The sequence below is a fragment of the Schistocerca serialis genome, chromosome 1, assembly GCF_023864345.2.
Source record: "Schistocerca serialis cubense isolate TAMUIC-IGC-003099 chromosome 1, iqSchSeri2.2, whole genome shotgun sequence".
Taxonomy (NCBI): domain Eukaryota; kingdom Metazoa; phylum Arthropoda; class Insecta; order Orthoptera; family Acrididae; genus Schistocerca; species Schistocerca serialis.
Genome location: NC_064638.1, coordinates 502,296,543 through 502,323,608, shown reverse-complemented (window position 1 = coordinate 502,323,608; position 27,066 = coordinate 502,296,543).

The window sequence follows — 27,066 nt, the reverse complement described above, 5'->3', positions numbered from 1 at the left end:
TGGATATTCCATAAAGTACTTTGTTCTGATATTACTCCTGTTCTCAAGAACGATTATGTTTTGACCGAATGTCACAAACTATAGTGAAGAATATAATAATCCCAATTCCAAATAAAGGAGTTGCCGTAAGATGTGAAAATTTCCGAACTATCAGTTTAATAGGTCACCGTCGCAAAATACTAATACGAATTCTTTACAAAAGAATGGGAAAACTGGTAGAAGCCGACTTCAGGGAAGATCAGTTTGGATTCCGTAGAAGTGAAGGAACACACGATTCAATACTGACCCTACAACTTATCTTGAAAGATAGGTCAAGGAAAGGCAAACCGAGACCTATAGTATTTGTAGACTTAGAGAAAGCTTTTGACAATGTTGACTGGAATACTCTCTTTCAAATACTGAAGGTGGCAGGGGTAAAATACAGAGAGCGATATTCTATTTACAATTTGTACAGAAACCAGATGGCAGTTGTTAGAGTCGAGGAGCACGAAAGGGGAGCAGTGGTTAAGAAGGGAGTGAGACAGGGTTGTAGCCTGTCCCCGATGTTATTCAATCTGTATATTGAGCAAGCAGTACAGGAAGCAAAAGAAAAATTTCGAGTAGGAATTAAAGTCCAGCGAGCGGAAATAAGAACGTTGAGGTTTGCTAATGACCCTGTAATTCTGTCAGAGACAGCAATGGACGTGGAAGAGAAGTTGAACGGAATGGAAAGTTTCTTGAAAGGATGATACAAGATGAATATCAACAAAAGCAAAATGAGAATAATGGAATGTAACAGAATTAAATCGGATGATGCTGAGGGAATTAGATTAGGAAATGAGACTCTTAAAGTAGTAGATGAGATCTGCTATTTGGGAAGCAAAATAACTGATGATGGTAGGTGTAAGGAGGATATAAAATGCAGATTAGCAATGCCAAGAAAAGCATTTCTGAAGAACAGGAATTTGTTAACATCGAGTATAGATTTGAGTGTCAGGACTCTTTTCTGAAAGTATTTGTGTGGAATGTAGCAATGTATGGAAATGAAAAATGGACGATAAACAGCGTAGACGAGAAGAGATGAGGCTTGTGAGATGTGGTGCTACAAAAGAGTGCTCAAGATTTATTGGGTAGATCAGGTGACTCATGAGTAGGTACTGAACAGAATTGGGAAGAGAAGAAGTTTGTGGCAAAACCTGACTAGAGGAAAGCATTGGTTGGTAGGACACGTTCTGAGGCATCAAGGGATCGCCAGTTTAGTACTGGAAGGAAGCGTGATGGGTAAAAACCGTAGAGGAAGGCGAAGGGATGAATACAGTAAGCAGGTTCAGAAGGATGTAGGTTGCAGTAGTTACTCGGATATGAAGAGGCTTGCACAGGATAGTATAGCGTGGAGAGCTGCATCAAACCAGTCTTTGGACTAAAGACCAAAACAACAACAACAGTGTCAGCTGCGAAATTTTCTTTAAGAAAACGCTGCCATACTGAGTTACTTGAGAAATTATACAAGGAAATGCATTTTTCATTTACTGTCAAAGGTATGATTGCTGGGTCAAAAACATGTTGCATTTCTGGCAAAATGGAGGAGTGCAAGAAACAAGTTCACAGACGCAGTCAGATGCAGGTTTGTTCAATAACAAATTTAGAACCATCTTATCAATGATACTTTCAACTGTTATTGAAATTTCGTTTGTTAAATGTATGTGTGGTAATAAAACATAAATAGTAGACGTACTGAACTGACCAAATATTGATGGCAGACTGCACATGATGTCTAAATACTGACTCATCAGTTGCTAGAAAAAACATCAAAGACTTGACTTTCATTTCTTCGATTACAGGCAGGACAAGGACAAAGAGTTTCAGTTGCATAAACATAGTGTTCAAGCAGTCGTCAGGTACACCGAAATCACAATCATATGAAAATACAGGTAATTATAAGGTCCATGAAACACTTTAAAAAGTCGGTATAGGTAAATGACTGTGAACGGGAAAGAAAGAGCATTTTGCCTGCTACAATGTAAAATTTGTTTTACTCACTCATTTGTTTTCATTCATAAAAACTGTTTACAAAATAGCTAACATTATACTTAGCCTACCTAACCACTTCTATTAAAATATTGTCGCCGTTCCCCACCCCCTCCCTCACCATCGAAAGGAAAACATGTTTTTGTCAGGTTGATGGGAGCGGGGAAGAGACACGTTAAAACTCATCACTCGGTGCCAAAGTGTCTAGCTACGCCACTGTATACAGGTAGGTGCCGTTCCTGGTAGCTACTGAATTGTTCATAATTTGCACATTCAAGCACGCAGAACACTTCATACCATTTTGACGTTTGTCTGAAGCCTTCTGTATAGCTTGCAATTTTCACGGGAGATAGTGAAAATGTTCGTGAACACCTGAATAACAGAAATCGTCATCGTTGGATCGGATGGGGAGTTCCGGCCCAGAGGTCCAGACCAGCGTGATAGCTCGATCTCGCTTGCACGGATTTTTCCCTTAGGCGTTACATCAAGTCGTTTGGTATGATACCCTGGCAGACGACAGATACGAGCTACAAGGCTGGTAAGAAGTTCTTACGGTAGCGTGTTCCATTCCTCCACCAGCGTGGTTGATAACTGCTGGATGTCGTCGGTTCGTGTGGACGTGCCGCCTTGCGTCTCCCCAACCGCGCTGCCACATGCTCTATGGGAACGGGCAGGCCGATCCATACTCCGAATATCCACTGCTTCCAGGATCACCTGCACCTGCGCTGTTCGAAGCAGTCGCGCATTATCATACACGAATGTAAAGTCAGTGTCGAATGCACCGCTGAAAAGACGCACGTGTGGTGTGTGTGTGAAATCTTATGGGACTTAATTGCTAAGGTCATCAGTCCCTAAGCTTACACACTACTTAACCTAAATTATCCTGAGGACAAACACACACACCCACGCCCGAGGGAGGACTCGAACCTCCGCCGGGACCAGCCGCACAGTTTATGACTGCAGCGCCCAAGACCGCTCGGCTAATCCCGCGCGGCACGCACGTGTGGAAGCAGTGCACTGTCACAATAACGTTAACCAAAGAGTGTACCCTTTTCAAAGACTTGGATGTCAGTACGCCCACGCAACATTATGCCTCCCTACACCATAACACCTGGAACACTTAAATCGTATTCGACAATGTTCCTGGCTGCACAAATATTCCCACCTCTCGCCATATGGGGAGGGGGGGGGGGGAGGGGAATGGGTGGACAACGGAGGGTGGCGGGGGCACCCAGCTCTGTCAGACATGATAGTTTCGGTGGATCATATGTTATGAAGCGGAGAGGCATACTGTTGCATAGGCAACCATGTACTCAGCACGCAGCGTTATTGTGACACTGTACCCCTTCCATATGTATGTGCTTTCAAAGGTGCATTCGACCCATATGCGCGATTGCATCGAGCAGCACAGGCGGAGGAGCTCTTGGTACGGCAGGATATTCGGCGAATGCACTGGCCTGAGCGTTCCCATCGAACAAGTGTGGCGGGACGTATTGCAGCACGCCTAGATGCACCAACGACCGTTCAGCAGTTGTCAATCGCGCTGGTGGAGCAACGGTACGCCCTACCACAAGAACGGCTTGCGAATCTCGTGGGCAGCATGGGAGCACGTTGTAGAATGCATTTCTGTCCGTGGTGATCACGCACCCTATTAACAACCAAGTCCCAACTTTTGTTATGTGCAGGGAATCATCGCGAATTGAGGTTGTTTCAGTGTAATAATTAGCTTCGAATGAGGCTGTCATCTCTGTACGTCTCGTTCTGTATTTCTCTGAATTAACTTCTGTGCTGTTCTTTCTATGTGTGATCCAAGTTTCGTGGAGCTATGCCACTCCGCAGTAACATATGACGCGGAAGCTGCTTTCGTCCTTAAGTTTACGCGCGAGTATAGTTAAGATCTTCTGCCAACAGTATACTTCTAACCCTAAAAGTTTCGGACGCCCGTTACACCTACGCTGGTGTGATCGTGGCGGTCAGAGAGAGCTCGTTCTCTGTTTTCCGCTGAGGCTCGAGGTAATAAACAGCGCCGGTGGCTGGGCAGCTACTGTAGGCGGCGAGCGCGTAACCTGGCGGCTCACGTGGGAACGCCGCTAGCCGGCGACCACCCCGCGGCCCAGATTTATGCTGCGGATGAAATATAGGGACAGGCGCGGGGTCCGGCCGGCGCTTCATTAAGGCAAGGCCGTCCCAAGGGCACCCGCCAGCCACCGGCCGGCGGCGCCCGCTCTCCACGGCCGCGGCCGCCGCCCCCGGCGTGGGCCACGCGGGTGACTCAACACCGGCCGCTATCCCATTTCCCGCTCATAATTAACCTTCTCTCGGTGGCCTTTCTCCGCTACTTTGTGCGTTACGGAGTGTCAGCTTATCTGTTTACAAGGTGAACGTAACAACTTCGGCGAATCGTGAGCTGAAATACTGTACGGATAGCCTGTGTTGTTTTTTTAGTGTTCCGCTCCTCACTCGGTAAAAATGCAATTGTAGGACCACTTTGTTTTCCGTCAATATGTCCGTCTATTAAGACCCCTTTTCCTCAGAAACGGATAGAAGTTTAAGTTGAAATTTATGTCATATACTAAGATCTACGGTCTTTTGACCGTGTAAAAAATTTAAGCTTCGAAGTCAGTGTAGTAAAAAGATACGGGCCCTTTTGTGTTACATGTTTACAGACTCGCAGACTCCCTCGTCATAACCTATGCATCTTTTTCAACAATTTTTGAAAACACCGATGACATATAAATAGGTCTAATATTGACTACGCTATCCATTTATCATTTTTATAACCGGTTTTGCTACAGAGTACTTTGGTCATTCAGGAAACTGATCATTACCTACATAAAAATTAGAAATGTTGCTAAGTACGGGGTTATTGCATGCAGCTCAGTGCATTAGTATCCTGTTACACATCTCATCATACCCACGAGAGCTCTTAGTTTTCGCGGATTTAATTATTGACTCAGTCTCTTCCTGTACCATGGAAGTACAGGAAGCCACCGTACGGTGCGAAGTGGACGGTACCCTGTACCACAACTAGTCGTTTCCTTTCCTGTTCCACTCGCAAACTGAGCGAGGAAAAGACGACTGTCTATATGTTTCCGCATGAGCCCTAATTTCTCGTATCTTATTTGACCGATCGGCACCCCAGACCTGGCCTCGAACAACTGTCCTCCAGCGCAGGAGGCTAATAGCGACTGGAAGCAGAGACGGACGTGGCCCACCGGTTGGAAGGCGCTAATTCCACATAATCGGACTCAGAGCCATCAGTACATCTGTAGTTCATGGAGACCACGTCTCGCGGTGGCAACCTATACATCCATGTCGACTCGTAGACCAACGTGGACCTCACCTCAAAGCTTACAGCTGCCAGACCCTATCCAGCTATCCAAAAATGAAGGGCTCTTAGACGAGCTTGATGCGTGCTTATTTTGTTAAGGCGTCGATTCCCGTCAAGTAGCCCCAACAGGGCCTACGACTGAGGCGTGAAGCAATCATGCCACCCCGCCACAGTGGCTCAGTCTTTCTGCTGTGTCGTTGTTCAATTAAGGCACCGCTCCCTCGGCTGGCCAGGCGATGTGGTAATCGCCCGAAGGCGTGGTGGCGTTATCTGTGACGTCAGCCGGTCGTCCCTGAAGTAACACTGTTTGGTGGCCTCCAGTCTGATATACATCCATGGCCTCTTGCATTAGACGTAACACCGTCGTTATTTTATTCTATCACGCCAAAAATGGTGGCAGCCTGTAAGACGGTCATGTCATTTTGATTTTTGTATGTTGTCGATGTGCATGTCAGAGAGAGAGCAAGTTCTGTTGCTGTTAATCAATCTTTGGTCTTGTCGTGGCGCGGTCTTCGCCTCTGCCCAGTCTGATACATTCTCAGTTGAAGTGTGGTAGGTGATCGACGTATTCAGTAGTCCTGAGTTGACTTGTAATGGTGTCTGTTAGATGAAGAAAAAATTATTGTAAAGGACAGCAAGGGTGAATATGATGTACATACTGGAAGGTGAAAAGAATGTAAATTTTGAATCATGTTACCATTTTTGAAGAGAAGAAGTTTGAGGTAAAACTGCAGCACTGCGCAACTGGGGGTGGTTATTCTCAGCCAGTTAACCCGCTCAGAGCTGAGAGAAATACCACAGCACGTCCCTGAGTCACGCATTAACATATCAACTGATTAAAGTTTTTGGTTTTTATACAAATTCTCTGTCAACATTGTTTTCTTTTTAAATCATTGTTCACTTTGTTATGCATACCAATGTTTTGTGTGAAGATCACGTGAAGTTTTACTTCGTCTGTTTGAATACATACTTCATTCCAAAATCGTTGTATCGGAATATAATTTCATAGGAAAGGCAAACCTACGTTTATAGCATTTGTAGACTTAGAGAACGCTTTTGACAATGTTCACTGTAATACTCTCTTTCAAATTCTGAAGGTGGCAGGGGTAAAATACAGGGAGCGAAAGGCTATTTACAATTTTTACAGAAACCAGATGGCAGTTATAAGACTCGAGGGGCATGATGAAAAGGAAGCAGTGGTTTGGAAGGGAGTGAGACAGGTTTGTAGCCTATCTCTGATGTTATCCAATCTGTGTATTGAGCAAGCAGTAAAGGAAACAAAAGAAAAATCCGATATAGGAATCAAAATCAATGGAGAAGAAATAAAAACTTTGAGGTTTGCCGATGACATTGTAATTCTGTCAGAGACAGCAAAGGACCTGGAAGAGCATTTGAACGGAATGGACAGTGTCTTGAAAGGAGGATATGATGAACATCAACAAAAGCAAAACGAGGATAATGGAATGTAGTCAAATTAATTCGGGTGATGATGAGGGAATTAGATTAGGAAATCAGACACTTAAAGTAGTAGATGAGTTTTGCTATCTGGGGAGCAAAATAACTGATGATGGTCGAATTAGAAAGGCTGTCGAAATAGACGACAGAGGGACAGAGAAACAATTAAAATCGCTCAGAAGAGGAAAGGCCGCTGGACCTGATGGGATACCAGTTCGATTTTACTCAGAGTACGCGAAGGAACTTTCCCCCCTTCTTGCAGCGGTGTACCGTAGGTCTCTAGAAGAGCGTAGCGTCCCAAAGGATTGGAGAAGGGCACAGGTCATTCCCGATTTCAAGAAGGGACGTCGAACAGATGTGCAGAACTATAGACCATATCTCTAACGTCGATCAGTTGTAGAATTTTGGAACACGTATTATGTTCGAGTATAATGACTTTTCTGGAGACTAGAAATCTACTCTGTGGGAATCAGCATGGGTTTCGAAAAAGACGATCGTGTGAAACGCAGCTCGCGCTATTCGTCCACGAAAGTCAAAGGGCTATAGACACAGGTTCCCAGGTAGATGCCGTGTTTCTTGACTTCCGCAAGGCGTTCGATACAGTTCCCCACAGTCGTTTAATGAACAAAGTAAGAGCATATGGACTGTCAGACCAATTGTGTGATTGGATTGAAGAGTTCCTAGATAACAGAACGCAGCATGTCATTCTCAATGGAGAGAAGTCTTTTGAAGTAAGAGTGATTTCAGGTGTGCCACAGGGGAGTGTCGCAGGACCGTTGCTATTCACAACATACATAAATGACCTTGTGGATGACATCGGAAGTTCACTGAGGCTTTTTTCGGATGATGCTGTGGTATATCGAGAGTTTGTAACAATGGAAAATTGTATTGAAATACAGGAGGATCTGCAGCAAATTGACGCATGGTGCAGGGAATGGCAATTGAATCTCATTGTAGACAAGTGTAATGTGCTGTGAATACATAGAAAGAAAGATCCCTTATCATTTAGCCACAATATAGCAGGTCAGCAACTGGAAGCAGTTAATTCCATAAATTATCTGGGAGTACGCATTAGGAGTGAATTAAAATGGAATGATCATATAAAGTTGCTCGTCGGTAAAGCAGATGCCAGACTGAGATTCATTGGAAGAATCCTAAGGAAATCCAATCCGAAAACAAAGGAAGTAGGTTACAGTACGCTTGTTCACCCACTGCTTGAATACTGTTCAGCAGTGTGGGAGCCGTACCAGAAAGGGTTGATAGAAGAGATAGAGAAGATACAACGGAGAACAGCGCACTTCGTTACAGGATCATTTAGTAATCGCGAAAGCGTTACGAAGATGATAGATAAACTCCAGTGGAAGACTCTGCAGGGGAGACGCTCACTAGCTCAGTAAGGGCTTTTGTTGAAGTTTCGAGAACATACCTTCACCGAGGAGTCAAATGGTTCATATGGCTCTGAGCACTGTGGGACTTAACAGCTGTGGTCATCAGTCCCCTAGAACTTAGAACTACTTAAACCTAACTAACCTAAGGACATCACACACATCCATGCCCAAGGCAGGATTCGAACCTGCGACCGTAGCGGTCATGCGGTTCCAGACTGAAGCGCCTAGAACCGTACGGCCACACCGGCCGGCCGGCACCAAGGAGTCAAGCAGTATATTGCTCCCTCCTACGTATATTTCGCGAAAAGACCATGAGGATAAAATCAGAGAGATTAGAGCCCACACAGAAGCATACAGACAATCCTTCTTTCCACGAACAAAATGAGACTGGAATAGAAGGGAGAACCGATAGAGGTACTCAAGGTACCCTCCGCCACACACCGTCAGGTGGCTTGCGGAGTATGGATGTAGATGTAGATGTATAAAATGTAGACTGGCAATGGCAAGGAAAGCGTTTGTGAAGAAGAGAAATTTGTTAACACTGAGTATAGATTTAAGTGTCAGGAAGTCGTTTCTGAAAGAATTTGTGTGGAGTGTAGTCATGTATGGAAGTCAAACAGGGTTGACAAATAGTTTAGACAGGAAGAGAACAGAAGCTTTCGAAATGTGGTGCTACAGAAGAATGCGGAAAATTAGGTGGGTAGATCACATAACTAATGACGAAGTACTGAATAGAATTGGGGAGAAGAGAAATTTGTGGCACAACTTGACTAGAAGAAGGGATCGGTTGGTAGGACATCTCTGAGGCATCAAGGGATCACCAATTTAGTATTGGAGAGCAGCGTGGAGGGTAAAAATTGTAGAGGGAGACCAAGAGATGAATACACTAAGCAGATTCAGAAGGATATAGGCTGCAGTACGTACTGGGAGATGAAGAAGCTTGCACAGGAGAGAGTAGCATGGAGAGCTGCATCAAACCAGTCTCAGGACTGAAGACCACAACAACACAGGAATAGTTACTCTCTCCATTCCAGTGTTTATAATTATGCATTATCACATTTCACAGTTTGAATATAGTTCAGAAATTTTATGTAGAAATAGAAATCTAGCTTAAGCGCTATCTGCTTGTCGTTTGTTGTAGTGTTTTCGAGTAATTTGCAACGATGTTGTGAAGACGCGAGGTAAGTGGAAATTTTGATTAGGGCCAGATAATTGTTGCACTTCCGTTGCGCATTTACTATAAGGACAAGCTGCATTCACATCAATTACAGTTCAGTTCAAATGGGTCCTGATTCTTCAAAGGTTAGCACAAGAGTTTAATTTGGATAACAGTTTGCGAGGACATAGTTTTGGTAATATGTAGACTTTTATAGAGTGGGAGGTAAATTTGGTATAAATTTAAGACAGAAACAAACATAAAGGGGAGGTTACAAACCCTACGTTAGAATCACCAAAAAATGTATACCTACAGAGAACTGCTTGAATGAAAAAGTTTTTAAGATAAGCTTTTAGTTTGTCATCGCTGCCGTTTGAGTTGTTGAAGAGGTACTAAATAAGTGAAGATATGATTCAGAAGTAAAATAAAGCTGCAAGGGGAACTCATTTTAATGTTAAAGTTTGCGGGAGACCTCTCCTGTAAATTTACTCGTTCCACATCATTAAAAGGATCGTTCAAATTATTTATGGAACGTGTAGATAACTAACTAATTCCACTTACGCCAACTGAGAATGACAGAAGAACTGTTAAATGAAATAAACATCCACCTTCGCGGTAATCATACACCGTATTGAAGGGTTAAAGTAGAATAGCTACAAAAGAAACATCATAACTGTAGAAGAAGCGATTAATCAAGGTAGTCGAAGTTAGAAAGATGTCAAGAAAAACCTAATAGAGACGAAGAAGAATTCTTCAGCAAAATAAATCTAAAAGTGGCATATACTGAGTTAAAATCGAGATAAAATTTAAGAAAATTTTAATTTAGGATACTATACCGTGTAGAAATGAAATGTGGATTTCTGGTTAAAAGTAAGGCAAGCTGCAGGAAACGAAGGAAGTATTGTAGTAAGGAGCAATTATAAGAAAACTGCAGAAATAGTATTATGCTGAATAGATGAGGAAGCAAACTTTGCGGAAAATTTTATCAGGTTACCGGAGACATTGGTCTACCACATACTACAATCCTCATGTTATAAATCTGAAAAAATGATAATTTAGGATTCAACGTCCAGTCGAGGACTAGGTTGTGAGATATGGAGCAGAAGCTAGGATTGAGAGGTGATGGGGCCTCATGATCATACACCTATTAAAGCAGACTTGTACAACCTAGCAACACTTCGGGGAAGATGCGGAGCCTTGAGCTGTGAACAACAGAGAGAGACTAATTCATCTCGAAGGCCGTAGCTTGATTTTATCGAAATTAAAATTAAAATTTTATGAGTAGTTCTCATTGTGTCACAAAATCATTGACACTAAAATTCGAGCTCCTGCCATTTGCACAATCACAGGTAATGCCGAGTTTATTACGTTCTGAAATTTAACATGTTATTAAGTCGATGCATTTAATTAGTATTATCCTAAGAATCTAATCTTCTGTAATGGTTTCTCATTTCATGTGGAGTGAACTAGTGGCATAGCTGAATGAAGTCTTCTCCTGCTGCTCGTGAATTGGCTGCTGTTACGCCTGCCAAACTGATCAAAGTTCTTAGAATGAACTCCTTTTCGTATCATGGGCACTACTCTTTGATTCTGATGAATAATTCATTTTTATTAACATTATTCAGGTGTTAATTAGTACTCTTGAACTTTAAATGATTTAGGGAAATCACAGAACCCTAAATTTGAGTTGCCGTAGGGGGATTTAAGCTGCCCCCTTCCGTTACTGATGTGGAGATCGAGGAAACAATAGAAAGAAATGATTGCAGAGCATGACAATGAAGGAATCAGTTAACCAACTGGAACACTGAATATCTAAGAGAAAAGAATGGGGCCTATAAGTAAGAATTTTCTTTTGATTGCGTATGAGGAATAATTCATTTATATAAAGAATATTCAGATATTAATTTCCACTCTTGAACCTTAAATGATTTAGAGAAATCACAGAAAACTAAATCTGGATTGCCGTAGCGGGGTTTAAACTACCATCCTTCCGGTACTAATGTGGAAATTGAGGAAACAATAGAAAGTAATGACTGCAGAGCATGACACTGAAGGGATCAGTTAACAAATTGGAACACTGAATATCTAAGAGAAAAGATTAGGGCGTAAAGGTAAGAATTTTCTTTTGATTGCATATCAGAGCTTACTTCTTGTATTATTTTTTTATATAACTCTTCTTATACAGGTGGAAATATCTCCGTTCAACAACAAGAACTTCTGCTACATTCATCGTTTGGTTTTGAAGCTCTAACGGCAGGTGTTTTTTTATAGATCAGATTTTGGGAATTCGAATCCACCTATTATGCAAAAAACAATTTGTTAATGCCCAACCACTTTTCAGCACCTTTTTGATATCATCAGTACTTTCATTCAGTTGTTCAAACAACAATTGTCCAAAATGCGAACCATGTTTTAAATAATTATTATTGAAACGGAAACTAGGCCTAAAAACACACGCAACAAAATTATGTTTATAGATGAAATGACCTGTTGCCTCTTCAACCAGACTCACAAAAGCATTATTTCTTTAAAGATGCAAGTTATACAATATTGTAAAGAGGTCCTCTACATTCTAGAAAATAAAGTGATAGAACAGACACGAAATGTTTTAGGCCTAATTTTTATTACAACAATTTTTACTGAAAACATTGGGTACTCCTGGCAGATTACTGTGTGCATAACCGGGGCGCAAACCTGGAAGGTTTGGGAAGTGGAATTCCGCCTTATGCAAGACACCTTTTTGTTTCTCCCAGACATGTTTCAGCACATTTCGTGCTATCTTCATTGGGTTATTTTTTATTGTGTAACTGTAAAATTCTTGTTGCATATTAACATTTAGCGAAACTTTTGGTACGTAATATTTACAGTTGTGAACGAATAATTGTTGTAAAATATTATACATCATTTGTTTACATTTGAGATATTTATTAACGACCTGATGGACTATGTGTTGTCAAAGGTCTGTTTATAGCTAATTGGCAAAAAGAGTGGATGTATGCACTAGTTTGACTGTTTGCATTTTACGGAAGTGAATAAAAGTATCCATTGATAATGGCACAAAGGTGCTTCAACGTGTTCGGACATTGAAAACATCAGTTGTTCGCATAATAGGCTGACCTGAATTCCTATAATGTATAACATCTACAACTGATGCTGGCTGTACTCCTGCCCATTTGTTGTGAAAATTACTGATGCAGACGCTACCTGTCAAGTCCAGTAACATTAAACTTGTTGATATTACTCTTCAGAGCAATCACTTTAAGTGAACAATAAGCACCAGCGGCTTCCGACGACTGGGTTATTCATTTCTGACACCAACTTTTGGCACCAACCCCTGCAGCAAGTTCCCCGCTGGATGACGTATTCTTGGTCAGAGAATAATAAATAAGTCGTGGCATTTGGTGCGCAGAAGTGCAGAGACAGCAGAAAGGCGGCCACGCCCCGCTGGTGGAAGGGCAGAAAGCCCGGCCTGGTCTTCTTTCAGAAGCGTGGAGCCCTTTCCTGATGGTACATGCAAACGAAGCGGCGAGCGGGCAGCCTGCATTCAGGCGCCGCAGACCTCGTCCGCTGACAGATTTATCGTACCGCCTCCGTCGCCTCATCTCTGAATTTATGACGCCTATTTACTGCCACCCAGCCCTTGTGTAGAGATCCTCCCAGGACCTTTCTAAGTTTTCGTCGTAATCAGCAAAAAAATTTTTCGTCAGTGAAATTCTGTAAAATTCGAACTTCGTTTCCGTAGCATAACTCCAACGCTACGAGGGTCGTTCCAAAACTAGTTCCTCATATTTTATCTTCATGGAGGCAACAGTAAATACAGGGAGCCCAATGATACGCACAAAAAGAGCAATATTTGAGCTACATGCCTTTTTTTCGTATAACATTCGTTAAGCACTTTTTCCATCGATGATCATCCGCCTGCATTTTCTTTCTTATTGATTCGTCTCTGTTTAGACATGACTTGCCATATAGTAACAAAGACATGTCAGATTTATCTTTATATGCAATACGTGCTGTAAGAGGTCCGTGATTAAGGAATTTGTTGTTAGCGCACTCGAGCAGATGTAATTTCGATGGATTGCTCACGCGCTGCCTGTGATGTGTAAACTATAATAGAATCACAGACCAGAGAGCAGTGTCGGCTGCAGTAAGAGCTGTGAGGGCAGTAGTCGTGGTAGCTCGCAGTCGGGCGGTTGGGCCGGTCATGCCTGAGCGATGTAGTATAAGGTAAAAACAGCCACGCGCATATGTGATTTGTTACAACTAAATTTGTAGTATTGTTATATCAAGTCCCATGTAAATGTTTTTAAAAAATCTTTTAATGATAATTTTTCTTATAAAAATTAAAGTCATTCATCTGAATTTAAAGAATTTACTAATTTCTCCAATCCATGGTCATCTCCATTATCGTAAAGAAAATTCATTTGTTTCTTTTTATACATGACAAATCTAGCAGCCAGCATTGCACTGGGCTGTGCCAGAAAAATTTCTTATAGGAGTAGATACATATGCGTTATCTGGCGACTTCATTGAGGTAAGAATTTTCAATTTATTCAGAATGATCTTTCAGGGCCATGACGCAGCACTGTTGACATCCAAATTTACCACTTTAGATTCACAGTCAGTTAATTATTGAAAGGTTATATATGTGTCACATTTTTTATTGGGAGGTTAGTCACGTTATTATTGCGAGGTTACGGAATAATAAACTGTTGGCAGGTTACACTAAATGTGAATGTTATAAATATAACTACACAATTTTTTTCTGTTAGGAGGTTACAGTGCATTTATTGGTTAACAGCACATTAGTAATCAACCAATTAATTCAGTCGGTTATATGAACGTTCCTGTGATCTGGAACATTAACAATACTTAATTAAATAAAGTTAACTTTGACCTATTAAATACGAAATTATTCTTTAAGAAAAATAAAGAGAAAGACGGATGACTCTTTAACGAGAATCAGGAAGACGTTACAAAAATTATAGAAAGATATCCCACCACCTAAGTCGACCAGGTCTTGAGAAAAATTCAGGACTTGTGGCCCAGAGAGCTGCTACTTTTAGTCTACTAATGAATACGTAATGCTGACGAATTGATTCTATTAGTTTAAAGCTAATAATGACTGATATTGGCTAAGAGACGACCGAGGCCTATCCTATCTACACTGTTTACATTGCAAATGGCATAAACGCGTTTTCGTATCTGTGGCCCCATCAGTTTGAGCATCTGAGTCATTCATTCACACCGTTCTGTTTCGTTTTCGGGTAGGGCCATCCCTCATATACTCGTTATGAAGTATGCTTGAGACTGCATTTGATAAATCATGTAAATATGTCCACTGTGCTGGGTCCCTGACTGTGTTATAAAGTTGTCTTGCGTTTGTACAGGACGTCTCATTTGCCATAGTAGCTCGTAGCGTAGTACAGTATGTTCAGGGGATCCTCTTTTGCATTCTCTCCTTTGGCTAACATTTACAACCTCCAGATATGTTGGACAAGGGTGATGTTGAGACAATAACTGGCCCATGCTGCGCCTGGTGTCCACATGTCCCGCGTCTGTCCTGCTTCTTGTGGTCAACGCCTCGTTCATTTTTCTCACGTTCAGCCAACAATCTACAGCTGTGTATTGAACGATGATATCAACGGTGCAGATTCTCAGCACCATGTAGCGTGCTGAGAGACCCTTACACTCTCACAAGAACTCCTCTTCGTCTACTCTTGACCGCAGTAATGCTGGTGGCTGCCGCGCTCGGAAAACACGTGAACCGGCTGAGGCTAGCCACCGTATTACGTCTTTGATGCCGTCATCCCTGTCTGGAAAATGTTGCTGCAAAGAGATAGAATCCTGATGTCGTTAAATCAAGATGGAACTGTGCGTGTGATAGGACAGCCCAGCTAAATTTAACTGTGGGTTCTATGGTAGGAAAACTTTTGTGGCACCTGACAATGTCTCGTTGCAAGCAGAAGTGTTTCTTCTTTTCTAGGCAGACTTCAGAAATTCGGGCTTTCAGCCTAGTCAGCTTTTCAGCGATCTTGAGCAGCAGTTGCTCTAGGCTCCAAGACATTGGAAAGGATCACAGCACGTATCCGCGACATCTGTGCACGTCACTATGCTTGTGGATGCCTATGACTTATTGGAGAGTTGGAATGTCACTATTCCATGGACTGTCTTCGATATTCCAGCTGACAATGGTGACGCCCGTCTCATCAGAAACTGACTGATTTCGGTGATCTTGTCGTATTTTGCGGACTGTAAGACACTTTTTTGTTCGAAAACTTGCCTTTAAAATTCAGGTGCGTCTTGTGCTCGAAATTAATAGAAAAATATCCAGTATTTGCTTTAAAATTCCCACCAGTCTTAAAAATGACCATATATTCGATGTCGCGGGGAACCTATCTCTGTTTGGCAACATTGGATTCAACTGGCAGCAGCAGTACACGGTTGCGAAGAACATGAGTTGGGCGAATTCACAAGCTTGCCAACAGTCTCCCCCTCGCCCTGTCATTACAAACCCAGACCACTGTCTAGCTTATGATGCGTCATTGCCAGTGAACTCGAATTGCAAGTGATCTGTATTGTTGCTAACAGTACAATACTTTTATTAAATGCTAATTTCGTAATGAAAAAAGGAAAAGGTGTTTATATGATGTGAGCTATAAATTCAAAGTTATAGCATACGCAGAACATGGAAACAAAGCAACTGAGCGGCATTTCGGCGCTCCACCAAAAGAAAAAGCTATTCGCGATTGGCGGGGTAGTAAAGAAGAACTGACAAAAATCAGGAAGACTAAATGCGCAAATAGAGAACTGAATGCAAAATGGCCAAAACAAGAAGACGACATATTGGAATGGACTCAAGGGTACCGTCAAAGTGGCATTGGAATTAATGCAAAAATGATTCAAATGCACGATCGTAAGCTAGCGCTACAGTGGAACTTAACAGACGTTAAGGGTGGGGTTGGTTGGTGCTACAGGTTTATGAAGCGTCAGGGACTTAACATGAAAACTAAAATAACTCATGAAATGCCACAAGAGTGTGAAGAGAAATTATTATCTTTCCATCGTTTTATTATTCGTCATTGTAAGAAAACCAGCGTGGAACTTGCGAGGTGCCGGGGCTAGCAGTGTATTTAACACTAAATTCTTCTAGAATCTACATATGTAAATGATGCTCTAAGCCCCCCTATTCTAACTCCGACTTTTGCTGTTGCACAAGGATTAAAAAAAATACGCGAACTGACTCTAATCAACCCTGCCAGTGGAGTAGAAGAGTTTGGCACCTGCAATAATTTAATTTGATAAATAAGTTAAATAAACGAAGGTTTCATTAACATAGTGAGGAATGATAGGGTTGCTCTACCGATTAACAGAATGAAAGTTCTGTCCAAAATAACAATATGATTTATTAAGACTAAACACAAAATAATAAACAAAAACACATGAAACATTTACAATACATCAAATTGGCTCAAATTGGATACTCAAACAAGCACTGTGAATGTGAAGTTGTCCCTAAACTAGATTGTGAGGATTATGATGAAGTGGTATGTGGAGCCAATTCCTTGCAACTCAAATCTTAAGAGAAAACACATAGCCAACCCAACATTAATTGCTGCTACCCAAGACAGAACAAAGTTAGAAAAAGACGAACAGGCGCGCTCTGCTGATCTCTGATTATCACCTAGAAAAATCCCTGTCTGCCGGTGCTGCGGACATACCTTACCAAACTGTCTTCTTAACTGCAAGAACACGATTTGGCGTACCGGAGGCGATGGCTGGTTGCTTCGACGTTCTCGACCGAAAGGCGAGAGCCGACTACCTAGAGCAACCGTACAGGCCGAACACACAACATTCCCGCCCCCACGACAGTGGCCGTGGTTAAACATTCCAATCAGCAACTCGAAAACCGGCGGAAAATTCCACTCTATTGCCGGAGCACTACCATTCCACCAATGGAGATTCTTGGCGCCAATTTCTGCGCTGATTTTGCTACGTCACGGAGCTATACCCTGAGCAAGCCAATCACAGTTACTATTTTGCAGAAAGCGCGGGAATTTTCCCGCCACAACTGCCTGGGTACACAAGTCATTCCCACGCCTCGCTGGTAGCCCGCCAGAACGTGTTTTCGCTAAGTTTCTGCGAAGTAACGGAACCTCTAGCCCAGCCGCTACTTCAGATCCCTCTGGGCGTGTCTTTTGACAATGTCGGCGTCTGCAAAGCATTCACTCGACTTCCTCACACCCGTCGGCTTAACCCTTTCCAGATCAGCAGTGCCCGCCTGTCACCGGACCACCCGGGTGACGAGAGACGCTGCGTGGGAAGTCCGCGTGTGAAGGAATAGCGACTTTTCACTGCATGCAATTAGAGAGGAAAATCGTAAGATAGAAATATGAGAGGGGGCTCATGCCACCTCTCAAACTAAGCCAAATTGTGATTATGGACGAAATCCTCAGACATTTAACGTGCCATGTAACAAAACTGTTCCATGAACGTTCCTAAAACGGCAACTTTAAAAACAATTGGACATGAAAAAGTGCACTACATTACTTCATGTTGTCCTGACGGTACTAACGTTAATCCAAGTATCGTTTTCAAGACCAAAACAATGCCGAAACCTTCTGAAATACCGCCAGATGTGGCTGCTCGCGTACATAACAAGCGTTAATGGACGAGGTTGGTATAAAATTATGGCTTAACACAGTGTGAGAGAGAAGTAAAGGTGCTTTATTGAAGAAGAGTTCTCTTCTTGTTGTAGATCACTTTAGCAGTCATTTGAAAAACTCTGTGAAAGATAAATTTAGAGAGGGAAATACAGAGCTCGCTGTTATTCTGGGAAGACTTACTTCTCAACTGCCACCTCTTGATGTCTCGATAAATAAACCATTTAAAGGGTAAAACATTCTGGCAGATTAAAACTGTGTGCCGGACCGAGACTCGAACTCGGGACCTTTGCCTTTCGCGAGCAAGTACTCTACCACTTTATATATATATATATATATATATATATATATATATATATATATATATATATATATATATATATAAAGCTATTTTAAGAGTGTTCAGTTATGAGTAGATGGAGACAAGGCGGGCAGGGGTCGGAACGCGAGGCCTGGCCGCGATGTCTCCCCGTCCAGTCCGTGAATAACTCCATCAAAGTAGCTTCTTGATTTATTTTTATTTTATTATTTTTATTATGTTTTTTTTTTACCAGGAACAGGGTAAATGAACAAAATATCTTTATTGGTACAAACTTAAATACAACAGAATGCCATCCTTCCGGCGAAAATAACACAAGACACTATACTCGTACAAGGCGAGCAATTTTTTTTATGAACAAGGTGTAGGAAAAAAATAATAATACTAATGTAAGCTAAGAGGTGTGAAGCAATATACAGTGGAGTGAGGGAAAAACCAGCGTTTTCTGGTATAGTGCATAAAGAAAGGAGGCGCGTGTCCATGCGCCTACTCAACTGTGGGTTACAATGTAGAAAGTGGCGCGGGGGGTCTCAGATGTCAGCAGGTGGGGGGGGGGGGGGGGGGGGGCGGAGTGCTGTCGGCGTGTGGCACCATCCAACTGAGCGGGGGTGACGTAAAGATCGCATGTAGGTAATTGACGAAGAAGGCGCGGTAGCGCGGTCGGTGTTCGACTTCACTGTGGGCGGTTTGTAAGTACTGCCAGAAATCAAGGCGTGATTTGTCGCTACCATTATACATGTAGGTGATCGTCCATCCCTTGACCCACACAATCGCATGATTTTTGGTGGCGGGGAAAGAAGTATTCTCAGGATGGATAAAAGTCCATGGGTCAATCGAGTCCGGCGGAACGCGGAGGTAACAGGCAACGAACTGTCGGGCAAGTATCTAGACGTCACTGGTGGCAGCACAAGTCAGTTGATGGACATCGTCATCCACGAGGTGGCAAATGGAACAAGTGGAGAGTCCTTTAGTCCGATGGCGTGAAGACGATGATTTGTGGCGAATTTTTCATTTCCGACTTGGTACCATGTTGCCCGGACGTTGGAGGGAAGAAAAGGCTGGTGGATGTGACGCCAAACCGTTGGCCAGCGCGTGGAAGGATGTCTCAGTTCGATATTGTTGCTGGATATGGAACGAAGGAGTGGGGTGTAAAATTCTTTAGGTCGAGGAGAACGCGTAGTCGGTAAGTGTGTGTGAGCATAACTGAAGTCGACGATGAAATCAGAAATATGCGTCAGATGGTGCTTGATGTGTTCGACTGGTACTGGTGTTATGGTCGCGGGCACAAGAATTTCTAGGAAGCTGCGCGTAAGGGAGGTGCCCCCGTGCCACTGCATGTGCATGGACATGTACAAGGACGCCGCGCGGAGTCGCACATTGACAAGGCCGAGGCCCCCCGCTCGCGGGGGAAGGGTGAGCGTGCCGTAGCGGACCTTAAAGAGCGTACCGGCCGTAAGGAAGTATCCGAAGGCAGCCTGGAGGCTGCGTCCAATAGTTGATGGCAGCTGGAGGACCTGTGCAATGTGAACCATTCTGGACGCCACATGTTGATTCAGGTATTGGACACGTTGTAAAGAATGGAGTCGTCGGAGAAGATTTTGTCGCACCGTCGTGCGGATAGTTTGGAGTGCACGCCGAAAATTGATGGCAGCGGAGCGGCGCACGGTGGAGGTGAAAATAATACCAAGGTATCGTAGTTTTTGTACACACGAGAGAGATGCTACGTCGTCGTGTGAGAGGCGGCGTCCAATGGGCATCGCTGCGGATTTAGCCACATTCATGTTACTGCCCGCTGCAGTGCCTTACGTTGATATCGAATCAAGTACCGTGTGTGATTCACTCCGTGAGCGGATCAAGAGGAGGAGGTCGTCCGCATACGCACGACATGGAAAACTGTACTGTCGCAGAGTGAGGCCAGAAAGGTGGCTCGTCAAACTCCCGATGAGTGGCTCCAGGCTTATGGCATAGAGTAGGGTCGAAAGGGGGCAGCCTTGCCGTACGGAACGCCGGATGGCCACTGGTCCCGCCACACGGCCATTAACCTGAATCAGCGATTCGGCGGTGCCGTACAGGCGCCAGATCACGTCGATAAAGGCTGGTGGAAAACCCATGCGGTTCGTCACTGAGAACAGAAAAAGATGCCGCACTTTGTCGAATGCGCTGTCAACATCAAAAAACCCATGCTGTTCGTCACTGAGAACAGAAAAAGATGCCGCACTTTGTCGAATGCGCTGTCAAAATCAATGGCAACCACTGCGGCGCGGAGTCTGCACGCCGCTGCCAGTGCAATTAAATCGCGACATTCTCCTGTGGCCGTTTGTATATTAACTGAGCCGCCCGGAGTTGTCTGTTCCGGGGATAGAATGCTGGGCAGGACCTTGCGGCATCGCGTTGCCAGTAGGCGTGCAAAAGTTTTACAGTCTGCGTTAAGCAGAGTCAGGGGACGGTATTGTGCTGTCGTCACACATGGTGTTGGTTTGTGGATGGGTATTGTTGTGTCTAGACAAGACAGCCTAGACACAATGAGAGGAAGCCGAAAGGCACGCGCTTAAACTCACGCAGGCTGGCGTGAGGTCTGAAACAGGATACGTAATGAATGTTATAAAGAAAAGTACGTAGCTTCTGGAATACTTAACTTTAATCCACATTTGTAGAACATCGCTCTTGATGATACATTAATAGAATCTCAATATCAATTGAATACGGCGCCTTGCTAGGTCGTAGCAAATGTAGCTGAAGGCTATGCTAACTATCGTCTCGGCAAATGAGAGCGTATTTGTCAGTGAACCGTTCCTTGCAAAGTCGGCTGTACAACTGGGGCGAGTGCTAGTACGTCTCTCTAGACCTGCCGTGTGGTGGCGCTCGGTCTCCGATCACTGACATTGGCGACACGCGGGTCCGGAGTATACTAATGGACAGCGGCCGATTTAAAGGCTACCACCTAATAAGTGTGGTGTCTGGCGGTGACACCACAGGTATAATAATACCCGTGCCGAAGGACGGCGGTACGGCGTTCCCCATCGTCAGCAGTTCATGAAACATCGTTGTCCACCGTGACGCCATTAGTGTGAAGAAAGTGCGATAAAATTCTATCGGCAATCCGTTGACACCAGGTGACTTATTCAGAGCACCTTTTTTGATTGCATCGTGGATTTCGTCACGCGTAATGGGCTCCATCAGCTCGTCCGCTTCGTCGCTGGTGAGGGTGCGAGTTAGGTGTGGTAACACGGACTCCTCAGCGTGGTTGTTGGTAGTCGCCTCCTGGTACATTGTGCGGCAGTGGTCGCCAAAGGCACTGACGATTTCGGCCTGAAAAGTGACGTGCTGGCCGCGACAGGTGGTGATCTCGGAGATGAGTTGTTGTCGTCGATGTTTCCTATCGGAGGCGATATGATGCATGGTCGGATGTTCTTGTTCCTCCGAATCTTGACATCGGGTTCGCACCATAGTCCCCTGCAGTCTACGGCGTATCCAAGTTACAATTTGCGCCTTAATCCTGCTGCGTTCCCTCTGGGTGTCGGGGGTGGGCGGTTGGGCGTCCAGGTCGCGGAGAACGGCGTAGAAATAGTCGGTAGTGTGCCGGCGCCACGCAGCTACTTCCTTTCCATACTGAATGAAAGTACGTCGAATGGCAGGTTTGGCACATTCCAGCCACCAGGTGAAGGTCGTGCAGTATTTAGGTAAGCGACGTTCACAGGTGGCCCATGTCTAGGTAACACGTTGAAGACATTCGGGATCATGAAGAAGGGAGGTGTTTAGCTTCCACGGTGCACGACTGCGCCAGACCACTTGCTTGGGGAAGAGAAAGTTGCAGATGTAGGCACAGTGGTCCGAAAAGGCCAGGGGCCAAAGTTCTGCACCTTGAACTGCAGGTGTGAGTTCCCGAGAGACGTAAATTCTATCAAGGCGGCTCGCGGAGTGACTCGTTTGGTAAGTATGTCCAGGCGCGTCGCCGTGCTGAACTTCCCAAGTGTCGCGGAGCAACAGATCTCGGACGACAAGACGCAGTTCTTGACAGGTGTTGTAGTGGGGCACTTGACCTTTATGGTGCAAGACACAATTAAAATCACCCCCAAGCAAGTAATGGTCGCAGCGTCCAAGAAACAAAGGAGCGATTTCTTCTGAATGGAAGAGTGCCCTGTCGCGTCTGCGGGTGGAGCCTGACGGAGCGAAAATGTTGACGATACGCGTCCCCATGACGGTGATGGCCATGCCTCTGGCGGATGGAAGGTATGTGATATCGGTCACTGGAATGCCTTCTCTGGCGTAGATGGCTACGCCGCGTCCCAGGTGGTCACCAGGAGAAGGATAAGTGTTATATCCCGCGACGTCTGGAAGTGTGGCCAAGTGTACTTCCTGTAGTAGTGCGATATCGACGTCCGACGCCCATATCATCTCTCGCAGCAGTTGAAGTTTCACTGGTGAGCTAATGGTGTTAGTGTTGATCGTCGCTATTCGGTAGGTTTGGAGCCGTACCCCGCCTTGGAGGGGAACTCCACCGGCGGAGGATGAAGAGTGGCGAGGCAACAGCGAGTCGTGCCGTACGCCACCTGACGGCGTTATTAGCGGCGTAACGATGCTTCCGTCTGGGGTAACTCTGTCCCGAGCGTGTGGTCCGGGTCCTCATCGACGTCCTCACTCCACACCATTGAAGGCGCTGTCGTTGTTATGGTCGTACGTTCCACTTCGGTCGTAGGGGCGGAGGACGTCTCGGCGGCAGTCGCAGCGGTGGAGTCCATTGGTTCAGGAGCACCTGAGCGAGCCAGTACAGTAGGCATCGACACAGCCACAGTCGGCGTCATGTTGTCGTCATCCGTATCGTCATGCAGGTTCTCCGAGGCGTCGTCGGGCCGGAAGGTCTCTGGAGCCTCAGGGGGAGGTGATACGTCTCGGTCCGAGACCGTACGGCGCCTCCTCTTGCGCCTCTTAGGTGAACGTTCTTTGCGGGTTCGTCCATCCGTGTCGGAAGACGGAAGGGAGTCGCGTCCCTCTGAGAGGAAGGCTGTCGCGGGAACGTCAAATGATGGGTTGTCCATATGTTCAGGCGGGTGGGTGTCGGAAGTCGTCACTGTTGGTAGTGGCGCCGGAGTAGCGTCTGGCTTTGAGCGCGACGTGTCGGCCCCGGCGGTATCCGTAGCAGCTGGGAGAGTCACCGGTACGTGGTCCGATGGGCGTCGGCCGGTGGGAGGTGAAGAGAGCGCCGATGCGTAGGTGATCGATAAAACCGTCGTCGGAGCCGCAGGTGCCATGGTAGCGGCAGGCAATTGGGTGATTCGTCGCTGAAGACACTCAGATCTGAGGTGGCCTTCTTTGCCGCACCCGGAACAGGTCTTGGGTTGGTCGTCGTATATGACAACCGCGCGGCACCCGCTAATTTGCAGGTAAGATGGCGATGGAGGTCGATGGTGATCTGCCGTACACCGTTAAGAACGGGGTACGTTTGGAATTGCGCCCAGCGTTCGGCAGTGTGGCCACGTAAAGTGCCATAGGGGCGGAAAGCCGCGATAACGTCTTCCGCCGGAAGCTCGAACGGGAGTTCAAAAACTCGTATGGTGCGCATTCCTAAGCCGGCACGGTCGACAGTGACCGCTCCGACATTGCCGTCGGCGTGGCAAAAGCGTAATCCATGATTGGTGTCACGAAGTATTCTTTCACATACCGCGTCATTGACGACTTTGACGTACACAGTACTGCTTAATATGGACAAATGGATGCCCAAGATGTCGGAAGCAGGGATCTTAGCAACGTCGCGTAGGAGGCGTTCCACTTCCAAGGCCTTTGGTCGTGCGTATTCGTTGCAGAAGTTGAATCGTAATGTTGATTTTCGAAAACGGTTGGCCATGGTTCTAGTGCACGTAAGCGACACGTAAGTGACGGCCGTTGAAATGTAAACAACAGCGAGCGCGCGCGCTCCGCAGGCGGAAACAACAACACGTCCGCACTGCACGGCGGCGAAAGCCGGACTTACCACTTGAGCTACCCAAGCACGACTCACGCCACGTCCTCACAGCCTTACTTCTGCAGGTACCCTGTCTCCTACCTTCCAAACTTTACAGAAGCTCTCCTGCGAACCTTGCAGAACTAGCACTCCTGAAAGAAAGGATATTGCGGAGACATGGCTTAGCCACAGCCTGGGGGACGTTTCCAGAACGAGATTTTCACTCTGCAGCGGAGTGTGCGCTGATATGGTAGAGCACTTGCCCGCGAAAGGCAAAGGTCCCCAGTTCGAGTCTCGGTCCGGCACACAGTTTTAATCTGCCAGAAAGTTTTATATCAGCGCACACTCCGCTGCAGAGTGAAAATCTCATTCTGGAAACATGCCAGTTCTGCAAGATTTGCAGGAGAGCTTCTGTAAAGTTTGGAAGGTAGGAGACGAGGTACTGACAGAAGTAAGGCTGTGAGGACGGGGTGTCAGTTGTGCTTGGGTAGCTCAGTTGATAGAGCACTTGCCCGCGAAGTGCAAAGGTCCCGAGTTCGAGTCTCGGTCCGGCACACAGTTTTAATCTGCCAGAAAGTTTCATATCAGCGCACACTCCGCTGCAGAGTGAAAATCTCATTCTGGAAACATTTAAAGTATGTATGAGAGAGGAATGGAGCAAATGGATGATGGATGACACCTAACACGAATTCACGCCGAAGGGAGCATTAAAACGATGCACGCTCAAACAAGTGTGTCAGTGAATATAACAGTCGTGGGCTAGAATGAGAGAAGACATTACTGTTAAGTATTTCAAGTAGTGCGGCATAAGTGACGCTCTCGGTCTTATATATGAGGAGGAAAAAGATGACGACGAAGAGGAAGAAGAAATGTCAGGTGACGATTTTCAGGGATTTTGAAGGTTAGTTCGATTTTATAAACGAAGAAATTTTTTTTAGTCTGGCTTTGCAATCTAATAATAAAAATTCTAAAAATGTTAATTTAAAAAATGCTTAAAAATTAAGGTGCATCTTATAGTCCGTAAAATAAGGCATTTAGCCAGTTATAGAGCCATGGAAGACGAAGTCTTTGTTTACTAATTCACCTTATTGTTAATCGTTGCAAGCACGTATTCGGCAGACATCTTCGGACTACATCTCTGTAAAACTTTTCCGCGTATGTGACCACGCTTTCATGTTGTCTGATCGCTAGCAATATATGGCGAGGTACGGGTGACGAAACAATATTAAGACGTGAAAAAGTTTTCTCGGAGACGACAATGGCAGCATAAACCCCCTCTCGCACATTACTGATGTTTTTCGTCTAATGTTCAAGGTGTTCTTCATTTTATGATAACCATATTCAGTGGTAAAAGTGATGTGTTTAGCCTAAAAGATGTCATGAGCCTTCCATTCATTTCAGGTACGTCACTTATTATACAGTGGTAGGAAACATTCACTCCTCGGTAGTCTGAAGAAGACGTTAAGGTTTATCGTTATCTATGCAGTCGTACTGAATCACACTAAAGCCATCTTGATGAATATCTGCCTTGAGCAGCATATTAGTTCTATTGCTTGTAATTGTTATTCACGATGTGTATCGTCGCAAACAGAGTGCTACATTTGTTACCACAGTTTACACACTGCCCTTCTTAAAATCCAGTGTAATAGTTCCGTGGAACGGACTGCGCCTCAATAGCAAGTCACGAGACGAACGAGAGTTCCTCCTCCTGCACACACATCCTGCTCAGATGTTGTGTGGAGCTGAATTGACTCAACAGTAATTGCCAAAATCGTCTCTGATTTTGTCGGTGATACATGAGAGCGGTATGTCTCCGTAACATCCTCTTTGTTTCGCCGCCCATGTCACGGACTAAGACAAAAGTGAGTGCATTAGGGCGTCGAGACAGTGGCAGGTGCTGATTCTGACCATTCTGCTTTCCAGCTGAAAAAAAGAGAAGACAAAAATGGGAGCTGTTTCTTTTGTTGCCCTGTCCTGGCAGCCATCGTTTTTTGTGCAGGTTATTACATTTCGCCAGCCGCGCCAGGTAGACGGCGGGCCGGTCGAGAAGCTACTGTGGCGCCTCCCAGAATACTAATGGCGCCGCTCGAAGCTCCACTCTTCAGACTCTGTAAACTCCGTTTTAGTCCCAGTTACTCCGCTTCTGCGTCCCACAGATGTCAAAGTTACACTCAAATAGTGCTCCGGTTTTTGCTCTTAAGCTACACCTCCAATGCCCTACGATCATAATTACTTCCGCCATTGCCATGTACTCTGTAGGAGTGACACATACTGTCACATAGTGGTGCACAGGAATCACAGTTGCTACCACCTACTAAAGTACACCAACAGTTAGGTCACCTGCAGTCTAAACACAATGAGACAACATCAGTGGATCTAATACTTAGCTTAGTTGGCTAATTCTCGAGTCACGCGTTCCGTTACTCACGTGTATAATTCACCGTGAAGAAGGGCACGTCACTGACGCTCAAACGTATGCACTTGACTAGCGCCCTTATTGTTCCTCGACGTTCTGCTGAATGTATTAACATGTATAGTGTGAACAGGAACTCCACTGACAAAATTTCCGCTGTTGATCACAAATATTTCCTGAGTTCTTTTGTATTAGGTGAATGTGGGCTGCGGTGCCTGTATGTACCGCAATAACAGTCATCACACTGACTTTCATCAAACTTTAGTACTTCACCAGCCTTCGTCAACAGACAAGATATCTGCTGAAGCAAAGATAGCCTATCAGTATCGTTGTTCCTGAAGCAAAAAACTCTTTGGCGGACGGAGGACACGTCTGTCTTTGTTAACCTGATCAAAG